The sequence below is a fragment of the Ranitomeya variabilis genome, chromosome 7, assembly GCF_051348905.1.
Source record: "Ranitomeya variabilis isolate aRanVar5 chromosome 7, aRanVar5.hap1, whole genome shotgun sequence".
Classification (NCBI taxonomy): domain Eukaryota; kingdom Metazoa; phylum Chordata; class Amphibia; order Anura; family Dendrobatidae; genus Ranitomeya; species Ranitomeya variabilis.
Window position 1 is genome coordinate 146365268 of NC_135238.1, and position 21956 is coordinate 146387223.

Sequence of the window (21956 nt, forward strand, 5' to 3'; positions counted from 1 at the left end):
CAAAGCCGTGCCGCCTGTTTACTCTTGTTACCAATTTTGAACTTCATTTGGCCCACTTTATTATTTGGGCCTACTAACTGTGTCTGCCACTCATTACAGTTGCCCTCCACTGAACAAAGCAATGCTGTCTGGTTAGTCCTGTTACCAATTTTGCACTGCATTTAGCCTAGTTACTTATTTGGGCCTACTCACTGTGTCAGCTTCTCATTACATTTGTCCTCCACTGAACAGAGCAATGCCGCCTGTTTAGTTCTGTTACCAATTTTGAACTGCATTTAGCCTACTTTATTCTTTCGGCCTATATCTGTGTTTCCTCCTCATCCTGCCCATTGCCCAGCCACTGCTAAATGAGTCTGCTGGTACATTGACCCAGACCACTACATTCTCCTTGCACTCTACACAGCCAGTATCTGACCCTGCTGAAAGTCTAGTTCCCCTTCCCGCATACTATACAACCTTACACAGGGACAAAGAGGAAGGTGCAGATGAAAGTGCAGGTTCCTTCATCAGGTGGGGGGGTATACTCGTTGGCTACGTCACTGGCACAGGGCCCCTCATAATACGCAAAAGTGTCTCTGCCGGTGGGAGGCGCCTCCGCCATCAAACACCGCCATACTTTGAGGAGCCCTGTGCCAGTGCCAGTGCCAGTGCCAACGAGTGTACCCCCCTGCTTGCTCAGGATCACAGCACTTGCAAAGTTGAAATACTTACCTCTCCCTGCTCCACCGTAGCTGACTGACTGACGTAGTCCGCGTTTCCTGGGCCCTCGAAAAACTTGAGCCAGCCCTACCCCCCCACGCACAATTTTAGCCAAATTACCCCCAATTTTTAATGTCTAACTATTATTATAAGGTAAATTAAGATTGACAAGCTTAAGTAACAAGAATTGATGTTTTTGGCATTAAATTGGGCACTGTAGGTGTTTTCCTGTCCTCCACTCACTGCCGACTTTGCTTCCCCATTGACTTGCATTGGATTTCTTGTTTCAGTTGGATCCCCGACTTTTTGAAATAATCGGCCGATTTCACCCGACCCGACTTTTGGCAAAGTCGGGTTTCGCAAAACCCGACTCGATCCTAAAAAAGTAAAAATCGCTCAACTCTAGTATCTACTTCATCAGATGACAACTGCAACAACATATTTTCCTTTCTGCGCTTCTTTCTTGTCTCTCTTGATTCTTTTCTTGTAATTTGCCTCTCTATTTCAAATTTTTTCTCAAACTCTTTGTCAACACCATGTTTCCATGGCATCCAGTTTGTCGCTGAGCTTACAAAAACTCCTTGTCTTCAGCAGTCTTGTCATATCCACAGCCAAAGTATGCGCAATATTAAACAAGTTGTCTAAATCTACGATCCATTTTTCCTTCTTCTTCTTCAGATTATCAGAATGTTTCGTTTTGTTTTCTTTGTTCTTTGTTTTGTTCAGCTTTTCATATTCTTTGAAGTTTTTCAACCACATGTTTTTAGTCTCATGGGGTAAGCCTTACTCTGGCCCGACATCAAGAACATCATTAGCTGTTAAATAAGTTACATCACAAAATGTCTGTTTAGTCATTTTATTGTAGTAGTATAACAATGACATAACCAGTCTCTTGGATGGCAGTGTAGTTGAAGATAAACTACTGTCAGAAATTTTTCCAATAAGCCACAACTCTGTTTTACTTCTAGTTGTTGTTTTTGACATACTGTAGTGCTAGCTGATATGTTTGATGTTATATTTTTGTCACCCTTCTGGGAAGAAAATAGCTGGTGCATGCGCAGTGCGCCTGCTGAGATCTGCTTGCTGGCACCCAGCAACAATAGGAAATTTTTCCTATTGGTTCACTTTGATCACTGTGATAGACCCTATCACAGTGATCAAAATAAAAAAAAAATACTAAATCAAACCCCCCTTTACCACCCTCTTAGGTAAAAATAATAAAATTAAAAAAAAGTATTTCCATTAAAAAAAAAATTTCCTTTAAGGTTAAGGTTGGGCTAGGGTTTGGGTTGGGGCTAGAGTTAGGGTTGTGGCTAGAGCTAGGGTTAGTATTGGGCTAGGGTTAGGGTTACCTAAGGTTAGGGTTGGGGCTAGGGTTATGGTTGGGCTACTGTTAGGGTTGTGTTAGGGTTGAGCTAGAGCTAGGGTTGGGCTAGGGTTAGGGTTGGGCTTAGGTTTTTGTTGGCGCTAGGGTTGTTGTTATGCTTGGGATTACGATTAGGGTTGGGATTAGGGTTAGGGGTGTGTTAGAGTTAGAGTTGTGGTTAAGGTTATGGTTAAGGCTGGGATTAGGGTTAGGGGTGTGTTGGGGTTAGGGGAAAAGATAGAATTGGGGTGTTTCCACTGTTTAGGTACATCAGGGGGTCTCCAAACATGACATAGCACCCACAATTGTTTCCAGTCAATTTTGCGCTCAAAAAGTCAAACGGTGCTCCCTCCCTTCTGAGCCCTGTCATGTGCCCAAATAGAGGCTTTCCCCCCACATATGGGCTATTGGCATACTCAGAAGAAATTGGACGATATGTTTCGTGGTCCATTTTCTCTTGGTACCCTTGTGAAAATAAAAAAATTGGTTCCAAATTAAATTTTTGTGAAAAAAGTAAAATGTTCATTTTTTCCTTCCACATTGCTTTAGTTCTCGTGAAGCACCTGAAGAGTTAATAAACTTCTTGAATGTGGTTTTGCACCTTGAGGGGTGCAGTTTTTAGAATTGTGCCACTTTTGGGTATTTTCTGTTATATTGAACTCACTTCAAATGTGAGATGGTCCCTAAAAAAATGGTTTTGTAAATTTTGTTGGAAAAATTAGAAATCGCTGGTCAACTTTAACCCTTATAATGTCCTAACTAGTGATGAGCGAGCACTAAAATGCTCGGGTCGAGCAAATTGGAATACTCGGGTACTCAACCCGTACAATGAGCGCAATGTAAGTCTATGGGGAACCTGAGTATTTTTAGCGCGATCCCCCCGGAGGTCCTTTTAAGGTCTAAAAACATCTGAAAATGATAAATGATGGAAACACTGCTCAAATGACACAGGAACATCATGGGGATCGCCCCTGGAAGCATTTCTGACTCCTAGGTCACAGCTGTAAGCAATGTTTCAGAGTTTCACACCACTTTTACAGGTGCACCAAAAAACATACAAAACATCTGAAAATGATAAATGATGGAAACACTGCTCAAATGACACAGGAACATCATGGGGATTGCCCCTGGAAGCATTTCTGACTCCTAGGTCACAGCTGTAAGCAATGTTTCAGAGTTTCACACCACTTTTACAGGTGCACCAAAAAACATACGAAATCAAAACCAAAATGGATTTTGCTGGGAAATATGCTAAGGTACATCCTTTCCAGCGTAAAGACTTGTATATAAGGCAAAATAATTTACCCCAGACCAAAATGTTCCTCCACCACTTGTGCTATGTTCACCTGCAGCCTTTTTGATGCATTTTTCAACTTTAACATTGCTTTCAACCAATACAAATACATTCACTGGGAAATGTCATTGTAACATTTAACAACCCTAGCTGGTCATGTGTTGTGACACATCTTGTTTCATTTATGAAGGAGGGACTCTTAAAGTCACAAAGTCTAATTTTAGAGGGGCATCAGGCGGCATTAATATTCTTAAAGGGCCATTATTAAACGGTGGGTCTCCTAAGCTGTTATTGCCTAATGAGTGGCTGGGCTGCCAAGAATTACGACGCACCCCAATACCCCTTTCACAAGAGGTACAGGAGGGCTTTCTGAAAAATGTTGCATTGAATGCAAGCCCTGCCCTGCTATCAAGTCATATGCACCCCAAAAATCCTTTGAACCCAGGTATTGGATGGCCACAGGAAAATACACTTCACATTATTCATTTTGTAATCCCATACTGTTTTCTTATGTATTAACTGCAAGGTCTGCCATGCTACCAAGTCATATGCACCACCATAATCCTTAGTTAGAACCGAGGAACTGGATGGCCACAGGAAAACCCACTTCACATTCTTCAGTGGTCCTGCCATACTGTTTCCTTATACATTAAATAGAAGGGCCGCCTTCACCCAAATTTGCATGCACCCCAATCCCCCCTTGGAAGAAACATGGAGGAGGGCCTCATATAAAAAAACTGTCCCATTACAAAGGAGGGGGTTTCCTAGACTCATAATGCCCATACATTAAGTGTATGGGCTGACAAACATTTCCCCATGGGGTAAATTATTAAAAAATATTTAATGGACATCATAGACACCTTTGCCAAAAAACGGCTGGCTGTAGCAGCATGGAACATGTTAACCCTGGTGATCTAGTGGCAGAGAATGATGAGACGTTGATGAAGGCCTCATTAAAAAGTAGGCCTAATGTAAAGGAGCGGGTCTCCTAGACTTGTAATGCCCATACACTAAGTGCATGGGCTGACAAACATTTCCCCATGGGGGTACTTTTAAAAAAAATTTTTTATGGGCATCATAGACACCCTTGCCCAAAAATTGACTGGCTGTAGCAGAAAGGAACACGTTAACCCTGGTGATCTAGTGGCGAAGGATGATGAGATATTGATGGAGGCCTCATTAAAAAGTAAGCCCAATGTAAAGGAGTGGGTCTCCTAGACTTGTAATGCCCATACACTAAGTGCATGGGCTGAGAAACATTTCTCCAAGTGGGGTACATTTTTAAAAATATTTTATGGGCATAATAGACATCCTTGCCAAAAACTGGACTGGCTGTAGCAGCACGGAACACGTTAACCCTCGTGATTCAGTGGCAGAGAATGATGAGACATTGATGAAGACCTCATTAAAAAGTAGGCCCAATTCAAAGGAGCGGGTCTCCTAGATTTGTAATGCCCATACACTAAGTGCATGGGCTAACAAACATTTCCCCCTGGGGGAGTGAAATTTTTTTGGGTTTCAAATTATTAACAGGCATCATAAAAACACCCTTGCACAAACATTTTGTGACTTTTGCATAACGGAATATGTTCACCCTGGTATTCTAGTGGTTGTGGATGATGAGGATGAGGATAAGGAGGAGGATACCACCAAACAGACCAAAACATGAAGCGTATACCTCTGTGTGGTTGTGAAGAGGTGCATGAGAATGCTCCTCCACAAAAAAGACAATGTATTTAGCGGTTATATTTCGCTTTTTCATTTGGTGGTGTACAGAAGTCTTGCCAAATCCAGCCCTTGTTCATTTTTATAAGAGTCAGCCTGTCAGCATTTTCAGTTGACAGGTGGATGCTAGGGTTGAGCTACTTTTCATTTTGTGAGATCGAGTCGGGTTTCACGAAACCCGACTTTCTCAAAAGTCGGGTCGAGTGAAATCGGCCGATCTTATAGAAAAGTCAGGGTCGGGGATCGGCCAAAACACGAAACCAAATGCAAGTCAATGGGGAAGCATACTTTTTTAATATTTGCTTCAGCGCGATAATGTTGAAAAGCCGGTAATTCAATTGCCGGCTTTTCATTTCTCCTGCCTAAACTCGACATGATATGAGACATGGTTTACATACAGTAAACCATGTCATATCCCCCTTTTTTTTTGCATATTCCATACTACTAATGTTAGTAGTGTGTATGTGCAAAATTTCGGCACTGTAGCTTGTAAAATAAAGGGTTAAATCGCGGAAAAAATTGGCGTGGGCTCCCGCGCAATTTTCTCCACCAGAGTGGTAAAGCCAGTGACTGAGGGCAGATATTAATAGCCTAGAGAGGGTCCATGGTTATTGCCCCCCCCCCCCCCCCGGCTACAAACATCTGCCCCCAGCCACCCCAGAAAAGGCACATCTGGAAGATGCGCCTATTCTGGCACTTGGCCACTCTCTTCCCACTCCCTGTAGCGGTGGGATATGGGGTAATGAAGGGTTAATGCCACCTTGCTATTGTAAGGTGACATTAAGCAAGATTAATAATGGAGAGGTGTCAACTATGACACCTATCCATTATTAATCCAATTGTATGAAAGGGTTAAAAAAACACACACATGATTAAAAAGTATTTTAATGAAATAAACACACAGGTTGTTTTAGTATTTTATTGCTTTCTCAATCCAGCTGAACACCCTCGCTTGGCAAAATAATAAACCAACAATATACATAGCCTCTGATGAACTGTCACGTCCCACGAGGTAATCCATCTGAAGGGGTTAAAATATTTTACAGGCAGGAGCCCTGCTAATGCAGCTGTGCTCGTGTCTGTAAGCCCCGGCGAATGAAGGAAATGTAGGTCAATGACCTATAGTTACCTTCATTCGCGGTGATGTGCCCTCTACTGGATGAATACGTGACAGTTCATCAGAGGGTATGTATATTGTTGGTTTATTATTTTGCCAAGCGAGGGTGTTCAGCTGGATTGAGAGAGCAATAAAATACTAAAACAACCTGTGCGTTTATTTCATTAAAATACTTTTTAATCATGTGTGTGTGTTTTTTAACCCTTTCATACAATTGGATTAATAATGGATAGGTGTCATAATTGACAGCTCTGCATTATTAATCTGGCTTAATGTCACCTTACAATAGCAAGGTGGCATTAACCCTTCATTACCCCATATTCCACCGCTACAGTGAGTGGGAAGAGAGTGGCCAAGTGCCAGAATAGGCGCATCTTCCAGATGTGCCTATTCTGGGGTGGCTGGGGGCAGATGTTTTTAGCCACGGGGGGGGGGGGGGGACCAATAACCATGGACCCTCTCCTGGCTATTAATATCTGCCCTCCGTCACTGGCTTTACCACTTTAACCCTTAAATTTAATAGCTACAGCGCCCAAATTTTGCACATACACACTACTAACATTAGTAGTGTGGAATATGCAAAAAAAAAGGGGGATATGACATGGTTTACTGTATGTAAACCATGTCTCATATCATGTCGGGTTTGGGAAGGAGACATGAAAAGCCGGCAATTGAATTACCGGCTTTTCAACATTATCGCGCTGAAGTAAATATAAATATATATATATATATATGTGTCTCTCTATGACACATATATATATATATATATATATATATATATATATATATATATATATAAAAAACGAAACCCAACTTTGGATTACAGATCGTGTACCGCCGACCCGATCCCAGAGTGGGATCGGGTCGGGTTTCATGAAACCCAACTTTGCTAAAAGTTGGCGACTTTTGAAAAGTGCCGATCTGTTTCGCTCAACTCTAGTGGATGCGCTTTTCGGTTAAAATTCCACCAGCGGCACTAAAAACCCGCTCTGACAGAACGCTAGCATAGAGGCATAGAGAGCCAGTTCATGCCACGTGTCCAGCTTGGATACCCAATAATTAAAAGGCACAGAGGAATCACAGAGGACATTTGTAAGATCAGCAAGGTACTCCCTTAGCATCTTCCCAAACATTGAACTTCTTGTGCCAGCACCCCTTGCCTCTGTGCCAGCACGATGGGAAGGTCTGAAAAAACTGTCCCAGAACTTTGACATTGTTCCCCTGCCTGTGCTGGATTGTACTTCTGTCTTTCTTGCTTGGACCATTAATAATTGTCATTGAAAATTTTAATGCGAGGGTCACGAGAAAAGCAGCGCAACATAAAGTTAGCCATGCGTACCAGACTGCTAACAGGCAAGACTTCCATGTCCTCACCAACAGGATGACTGACCATGCTGTCCTCCTCCTCTTCCTCCCTGTCCTCAGGCCTTACAGGCTGAACAGACGATATGACAGCTGTGCTTGTAGTACCATCTATAGGGCATGAAAGTAGCTCCTGTTTTCCTCCTCCTCTTCCTCATTTTCTACCAATACACGTTGGGACGACATGAGACTGGACTGAGTGTGTTGTGAATTCCGTTCTCGGGCTCCCTCCTGTGGTCATGAGTGGTACTGTGTGAGTTCTGTTCTTGGGCTCCCTCTGGTGGCTTTTAGCGATACGGCTGGTCTGTAGCTGGGCTCAGCTGCTCGTCATCTGCTATTCTGGCCTCCTATTTATTTCCTCCTGGACCTTTACTTGTTGCCTGCTGTCGTTGTATTCAGTACTGGTTCTGATCTCTCTTGGACTTTACTTGTGAGCTGTCTCCTCCTGGAGAAGCTAAGTCTTGCTAGTTTATGTTTGCTCATTATTTCCTTGAAATTTTTCTCAGTATATGATGAGTTCAGTCCAGCTGGCTTATATGTGATTTCCTCGCTTGCTGGAAGCTCTGGGGCACAGAGTTGCTCCCCTCGCATCGTAGTCGGTGTGGGGGTTCTTGTATTCTCTGCGTGGATGTTTTTTGATAGAAGTTTATACTGACCACACAGATCCCTTGCTATCTTCTGACTATTTAGTGTTAGCGGGCCTCATTTGCTAAAACCTGTTTTCATTTCTATGTTTGTGTTTTCCCCTTATCTCACCGTTATTATTTGTGGGGGGCTGTCTAAACTTTGGGGTATTTTCTCTGAAGCAAGTGAGGCTTTGCTTTCTCTCTAGGGGTAGCTAGTTTCTCAGGCTGTGAAGAGACGTCTAGGTTTTTAGGAACGTTCCACGGCTGCCTATAGTGTGTGTGGATAGGATCAGGGTTGCGGTCAGTAAAGTTTCCCACATCCCCAGAGCTCGTCCTAATATTCCGGTTTACCCATCAGGTCAGTTTTGTGATCCTAACCACCAGGGTCATAACAGTACAGCAGGCCCTAAAGAATTAATGCATCGCAAAAGAGGGATAAGAGAAATCCTGAGTTCATTTTTTTTTCCTCTGCAGTGTGTCTAGCCTCTCTCCTCCCCTTAATCTCTGGGTGGTTCAGAATTCAGCTGCAGATATGGACATTCAGAGTCTGTCCTCTAGTGTGGATCATCTCACTGCAAGGGTGCAAGGCATTCAGGATTATGTAATTCACAGTCCTATGTCAGAGCCTAAAATACCTATTCCTGAATTGTTCTCTGGAGATAGATCTAGGTTTTTGAACTTTAAAAATAATTGCAAATTATTCCTTTCTCTGAAACCTCGTTCCTCTGGTGATCCTGTTCAGCAAGTTAAAATTATTATTTCTTTGTTGCGTGGTGACCCTCAAGATTGGGCATTCTCTCTGGCGCCAGGAGATCCGGCATTGCTAAATGTGGATGCGTTTTTTCTGGCGCTGGGATTGCTTTATGAGGAACCTAATCTGGTAGACCAAGCAGAAAAGGTTTTGCTGGCTCTCTCTCAGGGTCAGGATGAAGCTGAGGTTTACTGTCAGAAGTTTAGGAAATGGTCTGTGCTCACTCAATGGAATGAGTGTGCCCTGGCAGCGATTTTCAGAAAGGTTCTTTCTGAAGCCCTTAAGGATGTTATGGTGGGGTTCCCCATGCCTGCGGGTCTGAATGAGTCCATGTCTTTGGCCATTCAGATTGATCGGCGTTTGCGGGAGCGCAAACCTGTGCACCATCTGGCGGTATTTTCTGAGCAGAAGCCTGAGTCTATGCAATGTGACAGGATTCTGACCAGAATTGAACGGCAAAATCATAGACGTCAGAATGGGTTGTGCTTTTACTGTGGTGATTCTGCTCATGTTATATCAGATTGTTCTAAGCGCACAAAAAAGTTCGCTAAGTCTGTCACCATCGGTACTGTACAGCCTAAATTCATTTTGTCTGTTACTTTGATTTGCTCTCTGTCATCCTACTCAGTTATGGCTTTTGTGGATTCAGGTGCTGCCCTGAATTTGATGGATTTGTCATTTGCCAGGCGCTGTGGTTTTATCTTGGAGCCTTTGCAATTTCCTATTCCACTAAAGGGAATTGATGCTACGCCATTGGCCAAGAATAAGCCTCAGTACTGGACTCAACTGACCATGTGCATGACTCCTGCACATCAGGAGGTGATTCGCTTTCTTGTGTTACATAATTTGCATGATGTTGTCGTGTTGGGTCTGCCATGGCTGCAGGCCCATAATCCAGTCCTGGATTGGAAAGTGATGTCTGTGTCAAGTTGGGGTTGCCAGGGGATTCATGGCGATGCTCCTTTGGTGTCAATTGCTTCTTCTACTCCTTCTGAAGTCCCTGGATTTTTGTCGGACTACCAGGATGTATTTGATGAGCCCAAGTCCAGTGCCCTACCTCCTCATAGGGATTGTGATTGTGCTATAGATTTGATTCCTGGTAGTAAGTTCCCTAAGGGACGACTTTTTAATTTATCTGTACCAGAACATGCCGCTATGCGGAGTTATATAAAGGAGTCTTTGGAGAAAGGGCATATTCGCCCATCCTTGTCCCCTTTGGGTGCAGGGTTCTTTTTTGTGGCCAAGAAGGATGGTTCTCTGAGACCCTGTATAGATTACCGCCTTCTAAATAAAATCACGGTCAAATTTCAGTATCCTTTGCCACTGCTGTCCGATCTGTTTGCTCGGATTAGGGGGGCTAGTTGGTTCACCAAGATAGATCTTCGAGGAGCTTATAATCTTGTGCGTATAAAGCAGGGCGATGAATGGAAAACAGCATTTAATGCGCCCGAAGGCCATTTTTAGTACTTGGTGATGCCTTTTGGGCTTTCTAATGCCCCTTCCGTGTTTCAGTCCTTCATGCACGACATCTTCCGAGAGTATCTGGATAAATTTATGATTGTGTACCTGGATGATATTTTGGTCTTTTCTGATGATTGGGAATCTCATGTGAAGCAGGTCAGGATGGTGTTTCAGGTCGTGCGTGTCGGTGCCTTGTTTGTGAAGGGCTCTAAATGTCTCTTCGGAGTCCAGAAGGTTTCCTTTTTGGGCTTTATATTTTCTCCGTCTACTATTGAGATGGATCCAGTCAAGGTCCAGGCTATTTATGACTGGACTCAACCTACATCGCTGAAGAGTCTTCAGAAGTTCTTGGGCTTTGCTAATTTTTACCGTCGCTTCATCACTAATTTTTCTAGTGTGGTTAAGCCTTTGACCAAGAAGGGTGCTGATGTGACGAATTGGTCTCCTGCGGCTGTGGCAGCCTTTCAGGAGCTGAAACGTCGGTTTTCTTCGGCCCCTGTCTTACGTCAGCCGGATGTCTCTCTTCCTTTCCAGGTCGAGGTTGATGCTTCTGAGCTTGGGGCAGGGGCTGTCTTGTCGCAGAGAAGCTCTGATGGCTCTGTGATGAGGCCATGTGCTTTCTTTTCAAGAAAGTTTTCGCCTGCTGAGAGGAATTATGATGTTGGTAATCGAGAGTTGTTGGCAATGAAGTGGGCATTTGAGGAGTGGCGTCATTGGCTTGAGGGGGCCAAACATCGTGTGGTGGTCTAGACGGATCACAAGAATTTGACTTACCTGGAGTCTGCCAAACGGTTAAATCCTAGACAGGCTCGATGGTCGCTGTTTTTCTCCCGTTTTGATTTCGTGGTTTCATACCTTCCGGGTTCGAAAAACGTGAAGGCTGATGCTCTTTCTAGGAGTTTTGTGCCTGACTCTCCGGGAGTTTCTGAACCGGCTGGTATCCTCAGAGAGGGGGTGATTTTGTCTGCTATCTCCCCTGATTTGCGACAGGCGCTGCAGGAATTTCAGGCTAATAGACCTGACCGTTGTCCACCGGAGAGACTGTTTGTCCCGGACAGATGGACCAGTAAAGTTATTTCCGAGGTTCATTCTTCGGTGTTGGCGGGTCATCCTGGGATTTTTGGTACCAGGGATTTGGTGGCTAGGTCCTTTTGGTGGCCTTCCTTATCGCGGGATGTGCGTTCCTTTGTGCAGTCCTGTGGGATTTGTGCTCGGGCCAAGCCTTGCTGTTCTCGTGCCAGTGGATTGCTTTTGCCTTTGCCTGTCCCGAAGAGGCCCTGGACGCATATTTCCATGGATTTTATTTCGGATCTTCCAGTCTCTCAGAGGATGTCTGTCATCTGGGTGGTTTGTGATCGTTTTTCTAAAATGGTCCATTTGGTGCCCTTGCCTAAGTTGCCTTCCTCCTCCGATTTTGTTCCGCTGTTTTTTCAGAACGTGGTTCGTTTGCATGGTATTCCGGAGAGCATTGTGTCTGACAGAGGATCCCAGTTTGTGTCCAGATTTTGGCGGTCCTTTTGTGCTAGGATGGGCATTGATTTGTCTTTTTCGTCGGCCTTCAATCCTCAGACGAATGGCCAAACCGAACGAACTAATCAGACCTTGGAAACTTATCTGAGATGTTTTGTGTCTGCCGATCAGGATGATTGGGTGACTTTTTTGCCATTGGCTGAGTTCGCCCTCAATAATCGGGCTAGTTCCGCTACTTTGGTTTCGCCTTTTTTTTGTAATTCTGGTTTTCATCCTCGTTTTTCCTCAGGTCAGGTTGAGCCTTCTGACTGTCCTGGGGTGGATTCTGTGGTGAATAGGTTGCAGCAGATTTGGAGCCACGTAGTGGACAATTTGCCGTTGGCACAAGAGAAGGCTCAGCGCTTTGCTAACCGCCGTCGCTGTGTGGGTCCCCAACTTCGTGTGGGGGATTTGTTATGGTTGTCTTCTCGTTATGTTCCTATGAAGGTTTCCTCTACTAAGTTCAAGCCTCGTTTCATCGGACCTTATAAGATTTTGGAGATCCTCAACCCTGTGTCATTCCGTTTGGACCTCCCAGCATCGTTTGCCATTCATAATGTGTTCCATAGGTCATTGTTGCGGAGGTATGTGGTGCCTGTGGTACCTTCTGGGGATCCTCCTGCTCCGGTGTTGGTTAAGGGAGAGTTGGAGTATGTGGTGGAGTAGATCTTGGATTCTCGTATTTTGAGACGTAGGCCTCAGTACTTGGTTAAATGGAAGGGCTATGGTCAGGACTCAGGAGGATAATTCCTGGGTTATCGCCTCTGATGTCCATGCGGCCGATTTGGTGCGTGCCATTCATTTGGCTCATCCTGATCGGCCTGGGGGCTCTGGTAAGGGTTCGGTGACCCCTCCTCAAGGGGGGGTACTGTTGTGAATTCCGTTCTCGGGCTCCCTCCTGTGGTCATGAGTGGTACTGTGTGAGCTCTGTTCTTGGGCTCCCTCTGGTGGCTTTTAGCGATACGGCTGGTCTGTAGCTGGACTCAGCTGCTCGTCATCTGCTATTCTGGCCTCCTATTTATTTCCTCCTGGACCTTTACTTGTTGCCTGCTGTCGTTGTATTCAGTACTGGTTCTGATCTCTCTTGGACTTCACTTGTGACCTGTCTCCTCCTGGAGAAGCTAAGTCTTGCTAGTTTATGTTTGCTCATTATTTCCTTGAAATGTTTCTCAGTATATGATGAGTTCAGTCCAGCTGGCTTATATGTGATTTCCTCGCTTGCTGGAAGCTCTGGGGCGCAGAGTTGCTCCCCTCGCATCGTAGTCGGTGTGGGGGTTCTTGTATTCTCTGCGTGGATGTTTTTTGATAGAATTTTATACTGACCACACAGATCCCTTGCTATCTTCTGACTATTTAGTGTTAGCGGGCCTCATTTGCTAAAACCTGTTTTCATTTCTACGTTTGTGTTTTCCCCTTATCTCACCGTTATTATTTGTGGGGGGCTGTCTAAACTTTGGGGTATTTTCTCTGAGGCAAGTGAGGCTTTGCTTTCTCTCTAGGGGTAGCTAGTTTCTCAGGCTGTGAAGAGACGTCTAGGTTTTTAGGAACGTTCCACGGCTGCCTATAGTGTGTGTGGATAGGATCAGGGTTGCGGTCAGTAAAGTTTCCCACATCCTCAGAGCTCGTCCTAATATTCCGGTTTACCCATCAGGTCAGTTTTGTGATCCTAACCACCAGGGCCATAACATGAGTGTAATCACTCTGTATGGTTCCTTGATCCATATCCTCATGCTCTGCCTGCAATGCATCCTCTTTATTTGTGAGCAGTGAGGTTTTCAGAATGCAGAGAAGTGGGATGGTGATGCTAATTATGGCGTCACCGCTGCTCACCATCTTGATGCAGTCCTCAAAGTTTTTGAAGGTGGTACATATGTCTGACGTCCATGTCCACTTCTGAGGTCTAATGTGTGGAGTCTGAACTGAATAACGACGGCCTTGCTGATGCTGGTAGTCAACAACTGCCCTCTACTGCTCACAAATCCTTTCCAACATATGCAGTGTAGAGTTCCAATGTGTGGGGACATCCCACACTAGACCGTGAGCCGGAAGATGCAAACGCTGTTAAAGCATGGCAATGGCGGCTTTAGCTGACTTTCTAAAATGGGCAGACAGGCGGCGTACTTTCGCTAGCAGATGTGGCAGCTCCGAGCAGCTTTTGAGAAAACGTTGACCAATGAGGTTAAGCACATGGGCCAGGCAAGGTACGTGTGTGCGCTCACCTTGCCTCAGAGCCGCCACCAGGTTCCGGCCTTTGTCACACATGACCATACCTGGTTGTAGGTTCAGCAGTGTCATCCAAAAATCTGACTGCTCTATTAACGATGTCTACAACTTTTCTGCAGATTAGCTTTTGTACAGTCGGTTGCCGCTTGGCTGAGGCAGTGCTGCAGTGCTTCCAGGTTCTGACTGATGTGCTCAATTCAGAAATGGAGGCTAAAAAGGAGGTGGAGGTGCAGGAGCTGTAGACTGTGGGGGCAACCCTGATTGACGTAGGAACCGCAATCCTCAGCATCGGGAGGATGTGTTCCATCCCAAGGTTTGAATGGGTCCCGGCTTCCACTATGTTAACCCAGTGTGCCATCAGTGAGATGTACTATTCCTGCCCACAAGCACTTGTCTACGTGTCCGTGGTTAGGTGAACTTTCCCAGTAACAGCATTGTTGAGAACACGGATAATGTTGTGGGACAAGTGGTGGTGTAATACCGGTACGGCACACCAGGAAAAATAGTGGCGACTGGGGACCAAGTACCTTGGGACGGCCACCACCATCAGGTTGCAGAAAGCTTCCATCTCAATGAGCCTAAAAGGCAACATTTTGAGCGTCCTGTGGGGCATTGGCTGAGTATTTCTTCTTGCATTTCAATGCCTGGGGTATAGACAACTGAAGGCTGCACTGCAGCAAGGACATGGACTGGCTTCATGATGGTGCTGGCTGACTGTGGGCAACAACAGGTGCAGGGCACAAGGCATCTTTGAATGCACCATGGACTGGTGATTGGCTTCTACGCAAAACAGTGGACGAAGCAGTGGTGTCACCTGCAGACAGTGTTCCTGAACCCTGGGGTTCGGACCACAAAGTCGGGTGCTTTGCTGCCATGTGCCTGATTATGTTGGTGGTGGTCAGGCTGGCAATTTTGCTACCCCTGCTAAGGCGGGCATGGCAGGTCCTGCAAATTGCCGGCTTGGTGTTATCGGCAGAGTCCTTAAAAAATAACCAGACTTGGGAAGATCTAACAGTTGAAATGGCAACTTCCGTTATGTTGGTGTTACCGGGAACAGATGCACGCCTTCTGTCTGCGGCCACCACACTGCTTCTTCCTGACTGTTGGGGTGCTATGCCTCCTTCCCCATGTGTGCTGCTGTCCTTGCTCTGCATGTCCTCCTGCCAGGTTGGGTCAGTTACTATGTCATACATCACCTCGTCTTCCACATCCGCACCCTGCTCCTCCTCCTGACTTTCTGGCAATTGTGTTTCATCATCGTCCACCTCTTGTAACACTTCCCCACCATCGCCTCTGTGTGACTGTGGCTGTTCAAATCTTTGGGCATCGCTACATGCGATCTCATCTGGCCCCACTTCAAATTGACTGGCCGAGAGACTGGAATCTTTAAAGGGAAAACTGAACAGCTCTTCGAAGTGTCCAAGTGTGGGATCAGTTGTCTCAGGGCACTCGGCATGGTGTGAGGAAGGAGGATCAGGGTGAGTAATATGCGGTCCACACTCACAGCTACTCAGATATGACCATGTGGAAGACGTGGTTGTGGTTCTGGCTAAGTGATTGGAAGCATTATCCGCTATGCAACCAACAACCATTTCACACTGCTCTGGCTTCAATAGTGGTGTGCTGCAGTCCCCTAGATACTGGGACAGAAAGTTCGAGCAAGAAGATTTGGATCTTTGTTGTGTCCCACTTTAAGCTTGGCCTCGTCCTCTGCATGCATCATTAGCATCACTTCCACTTCCCCGTCCCTTGCCCATTTTAAATGGACTACTGAAATATTTTAAAAGTTCGATACAAATTGATCAATTTTAAGAAAACTTATATGTGATCAGTTTGTCTGAAAAGCAAGTATTTGAAGATCACAGATACACGGGACGTCTAATGGAGATAACAGACTGTTTCAAGATGTGTTTTTTTTTATTTTTAACCCCCAAATACTGTATAGACTAAGGCTAGCAGACCAAAAAATGCAATGTATGCCTGCAAAGCAAGGATTTGGACACCACACATATATCAGGCATCTCACGGAGATAACAGACTGCTTCAATATTTGGTGTGTTTTTTGGTATTACATTTTTTAACTGCTAAATACTGTATAGACCAAGGCTAGCAGACAACAAAAGGCAATGTATGCCTGCAAAGCGAGGATTTGGACACCACAGATACACCGATCGTCTGACGAAGATAACAGACTGTTTCAATATGTGGGTTTTTTTGTGTTTTTTTTATTTATCCCCAAAATACTGGTATATACCAAGGCTAGCAGACCAAAAAATGCAATGTATGCCTGAAAAGCAAGGATTTGGAGACCACAGATAGACCAGGGGTCAGACGGATATAACAGACTGGTCAAAATGTGGCCTTGATTTATTTGGGGCCCACCAAAATTGTGTCAATAAGTAGGCTATGACACTAAAAAAAAATTGGAGTGCTAAAATTGTAAAATATTTAGCGCAATGATATGCGATGCATGTGGCATACAAATCACAGTGATAATTATAAGAACTGTAGCTAAATATTTTTGAGCCCTCTACAGATTTTTGGGGCAGCAAAATGGTGTCCAAAAATGTTGTAAGACACTCCAAAAAATTATATAGTACCCCAAAAAAAGGCCAGAATTGTTTGTGCACTCACATCTGATGCCTGGGATGAAAAAAAAATTAAATTGTTAGATTTTCACGCTCTTGTATTGCAATGACCTGGTTGTAGTCTACAGCGTGACCAACCAAATAAATGTAGAAAAAAGGGGGCTATGGATTGCTTTCTAATAAAATTAGCATTTATAAGCTGCAAAAAAAAATTGCCATGGATACCTGCAGCTACATATATGAAACATAAAATATGCAGCAGCAGACAGGAATGGAGCTTTTTGAGATATTCTGTGAGATCTATATACTCACATACAGTGCCTACATGCCTTGCACTTATGTAGATATGTCCACATAGACTCCCCTGCCTACCTGGCGCTGCAATCTATGTATCCCCGAAATAGCCCTAAAAAGGACTGTTGGTTTATCAGGATTTGTGAATTGAAAACTAGTAGACCCACACTAACTAAAAAATGTAAGAATCTGACCCTATCTCAGCAGCAGCTCTCCCTACACTAGCTGAGTCCAGAGCAGAATGCGGTGAGCAGGGCAGCGCTAGGTCTCTTACAGACCTGTTGACGCTGTGTGGCCAGACAATCACTGTAATACCACAACAAAGATGACTGCAGTATTACAGTACATGGCAGACAATCCCTGCATGCTGATTGGCGCTCTCAAAAGTGCCAAAATTAAAAGGAGGAGACCTGAGCTCCGGCTGAATAATCCCAGAAACACTCGGTTCTCGCTGAGTACACCGAGCATAGTGATACTCCGGCGAGTACCGAGTAGTGGCGAGCACATTCACTCATCACTAGTCCTAACAAAAAAATTATGTTTTCAAAATTATGCTGATGTAAAGTTCAAATGTGGGAAATGTAATTTATTAACTATTTTGTGTGACACCACTCTGATTTAAGGGTACAAAAATTAATAATTTGAAAGTTGCAAAATGTTCAAAATTTTTGCCAAATTTCAATTTTTTCATAAATAAATGCAAGATATATTGAACATATTTTATCACTAACATGAAGTACAATATGTCACAAAAAAATTATCCCAGAATCAGTGGGATACGTCTTAGCGTTCCAGAGCTATAACTTCAGGAAGTGACAGTGGTCAATTGTAAAAATTGGCTTGGTCATTAAATGCCAAATTGACTCTGTCAATAAGGGGTTAATGCTCTCTTGTACTGCCATGGCAACATGAGGAAGGAGGAGCTGCGTCAGAGGACAAGACTGATGGGCTGAGCAAGCTGGAGAAGGAGGGTGTTATTAATGTCAGGTGATATTCAACAACATTTGTGCCATCCTGCCAAAACCAGATCTTTCAGACAAAGTACAAATTGGATTCTGCCATTGCAAAATTCCAGAAATTTTGATGATAGGTAGAGACCCCTCAATCTGTGTGTATCTAGCTGAATAATTTGCTGCATTTTTAGCTTACATACAGAAAGAAAATCAAGGGATGCCTACTGAAGAAAACACACTTTCAAAAGTAAGGACCACCCTAGTGGCCACCATGCTGGATCCCCATACAATGACAACTTACCCTCATTATTTCCCTTGCTGGAGCATCATTTCAATATGCGTGTGTGTAGACACAGTATTATATCTTAATTAACCAGACTTCAATTTTTAGCAAGCCAGGAAGAATAGACTGTTATCTACATGTTGACTTTTGAATTTATGTGTTTCTTTCTGGTTGGTCAAGAAAACAGACTTTTCTTGAGAAAGCCTGTAATATTGACTTGTAAGTTGACAATTTGTTATGACACTTGTGACACATTATGCTCTTATCCTGGATAACTAGTGATGTTTGCTGATATGATGATATGGTATTGTACAGGCCAGACAGTTTGCTGATGTAGAAAATAGAGGATTAAAAACTATGCAAATAGATTACATAATCAAACAATGCAAGTTAAATACTAAATGAAGGACACTTTTTAACTATAAAAAGGCTATATGCCTCTGCATAAAGAGCCAGAGATTCAGCAAAGAGATCTAAACAGCCAGACACTTTACAGGACAGCAGCTAAGACATTATTGCTCCACCACAAGGGAAACAGATTTTTCATCCTACAAGATGTGAGCTTAGGGCACCTTGGCTCCGGCTGGAACAATACACATCTGCTCCATTGACCATTGTGAATCCATATTTATGTTTGGAGAAAGTCAGGATTGGGACCCACTGGTTGCCTGCCTCCATGGAGATGTTCAGAAAAGCCAGGTTGTGATGCTCCGGTCAAGTAGTCTTGTACCTGAATGCGCTGTCATTTTCCTAAGTTTGTTGTTACTTTTTCTCTGTGCATGCCAAAGGTGGGGTAGTCGACTCTGTAAGATGAAGCCAGGTTGTCACCGTCCAGTCAAGTGGCCTTTGTACCTGAATGGACTGTCATCTTCTTAAGCTTGTCGTTACCTCCTCTCTGTGTGCATGCCACAGGTGGGGTAATCGTCCCTGGAAGATCTGAAGTAAAAGCTGCTATTATCCCAATGAGTCAGCAGAACGGTGAGACTCTGTAATGTTTACCATCTTGGGTACTGTGCTGGGACTGTTCTACTTGATATCTGCCTGTTTTTTGGTTTAATAAAGTATTGCAACAGTTTTACCCTCACATGGGTTGTCTGAATAGCATTTTGCCCACGTTGAAAGGAGAGCTGGTGGCCAGTGGGATGATCCCTGGTCCACACGGTTTCAGCTAGCAGACTGGGGTGCCTGCCAACCTTACATGTCTTCTCAGCATGAATACAAGCACACGCTGGAAGAGAAGCTACTTGTGGCTTTCACAATTGACATCAGATGCTCAGTAGAAGAGCAAGGCAGACTCGGTGGAGGAAGTCACCAATGCAGCTGGAGCACCACCAGCACCTAGGATGGCAGTGTTAGCATGGTCGAAATGTGACAAAACTTTGAGCATACCACAACATCCAGCACCATCTGATTTGATCCGAATTAGAAGGAGGCAGGGTTACAACATGGTGGAAGAGTACCTGTCCACATGTCTCCACATACTAACTGATAGGTCTGCCCCATTTAACTTCTGGGTGTCCAAATTGGACACATAATCTGTGCTTTCCCTTTATACCTTGGAGGTGCTGGCCTGCCTTGTGGCAAGTGTACTGTTGGCGCATGTGTTTAGCATGGACGAGAATGGGATCACAGACAGACACATCCATCTGTTCACATTCGACGTGGGGAAGCTAACATTCCTTAAGAAGAACAAGGCGTGGATCCCACAGGACTTGTCCATAACTTTGAATATGAAAATGAAGGTATCCAGCTCAGGAAATAAAATCAAAAGTCTTTATTTGGACAAATTAAAAAAGTAAGCTGCTTGACAAACCAGTACATACTGGAGGAAGGAATGTCTTGAATAACTGGACCCGATTCGAACACGTATAGTGCTCTTAGTCCTCAGTTTCACAGTCCACAGTTTTATTTATTGGTCAATATGGCCATGTTAGGGCTTGTTTTTTGCAAGATGAGTTGTACTTTTGAACATCACCATTGGTTTTACCATGTCATGTACTAGAAAACTGGAAAAAAATTCCAATTGCGGTGAAATTGCAAAACAAGTGCAATCCCACACTTGTTTTTTGTTTAGATTTTTTTACTAGGTTCACTAAATGCTAAAACTGACCTGTCATTAAGATTCTACAGGTTATTATGAGTTCATAGACACCAAACATGTCTAGGTTTTTATTTTTCTAAATGGTGGAAAAAAATCAAACTTTGTTAAAAAAAATTGCTCCATTTTCCGATACCGTCTCCATTTTTCGTGATCTAGGGTTGGTTGAGGGCTTATTTTTTGCATGCCGAGCTGATGTTTTTAACTACCGTATATACTCGAGTATAAGCCGACCCGAGTATAAGCCGACCCCCCTAATTTTGCCACAAAAAACTGGGAAAACTTATTGACTCGAGTATAAGCCTAGGGTGGAAAATGCAGCAGCTACCGGTGAATTTCAAAAATAAAAATAGATGCTCCATACCGTTCATTATGGCCCCATAGCTGTGCCATATAGTGCTCTGCACCGTTCATTATTAACCCATAGCTGTGCCATATAGTGCTCTGCACCGTTGATTATTGCCCCATAGCTGTACCATAGAAAGCTGTGCCATATAGTGCTCTGCACCGTTCATTATTGCCCCATAGCTGTGCCATATAGTGCTCTGCACCGTTCATTATTGCCCCATAGCTGTGCCATATAGTGCTCTGCACCGTTCATTATTGCCCCATAGCTGTGCCATATAGTGCTCTGCACCGTTCATTATTATTGTCCCATAGATGTACCATAGAAAGCTGTGCCATATAGTGCTCTGCACTGTTCATTATTGCCCCATAGCTGTGCCATATAGTGCTCTGCACCGTTCATTATTGCCCCATAGATGTACCATAGAAAGCTGTGCCATTGCTGCTGCTGCAATAAAAAAATTACATACTCACCTCTCTTGCTTGCAGCTCCTCAGCGTCCCGTCCCGGCGTCTCTCTGCACTGACTGATCAGGCAGATAGCGGCACGCACACTATATGCGTCATCACGCCCTCTGACCTGCACAGTCAGTGCGGAGAGACGCCGGGAAGATGGAGCGGCGCCCGGCGGGTGGAACGCGGACAGGTGAATATGTAATACTTACCTGCTCCCGGCGTCCCGCTCCTTCCCCCGGACAGCTGGTCTTCGGTGCCGCAGCCTCTTCCTTTATCAGTGGTCACCGTTACCGCTCATTAGAGAAATGAATATGCGGCCCCACCCCTATGGGAGTGGAGTCCATATTCATTTCTCTAATGAGCGGTCCCACGTGACCGCTGAACAGGGGAAGAGCTGCGGCACCCGGAGACCGTGGGACTGCAGGGACAGCGCCAGGAGCCCCGGAAGCAGGTAAGTATGCCTCAGCGCCCTCTTCCCCTCACCCGCCGACCCTGCCGCCGACCGTGACTCGAGTATAAGCCGAGACGGGCACTTTCAGCCCAAAAATTTGGGCTGAAAATCTCGGCTTATACTCGAGTATATAGGGTATATCATTTTGGTGCAGATACAATCTTTTGATCGCCCTTTATTGCATATTATTGCAATGTCGCTGCAACCGAAAAAACATAATTCTAGCGTTTTGATTTTTTTTCTTGCTACGCCGTTTAGCGATCAGATTAATCCTTTTTTATTGATAGATCAGGCGATTCTGAATTCGGCAATACCAATTATGTTTATGTTTGATTTTTTATTGTTTTATTTTGAAC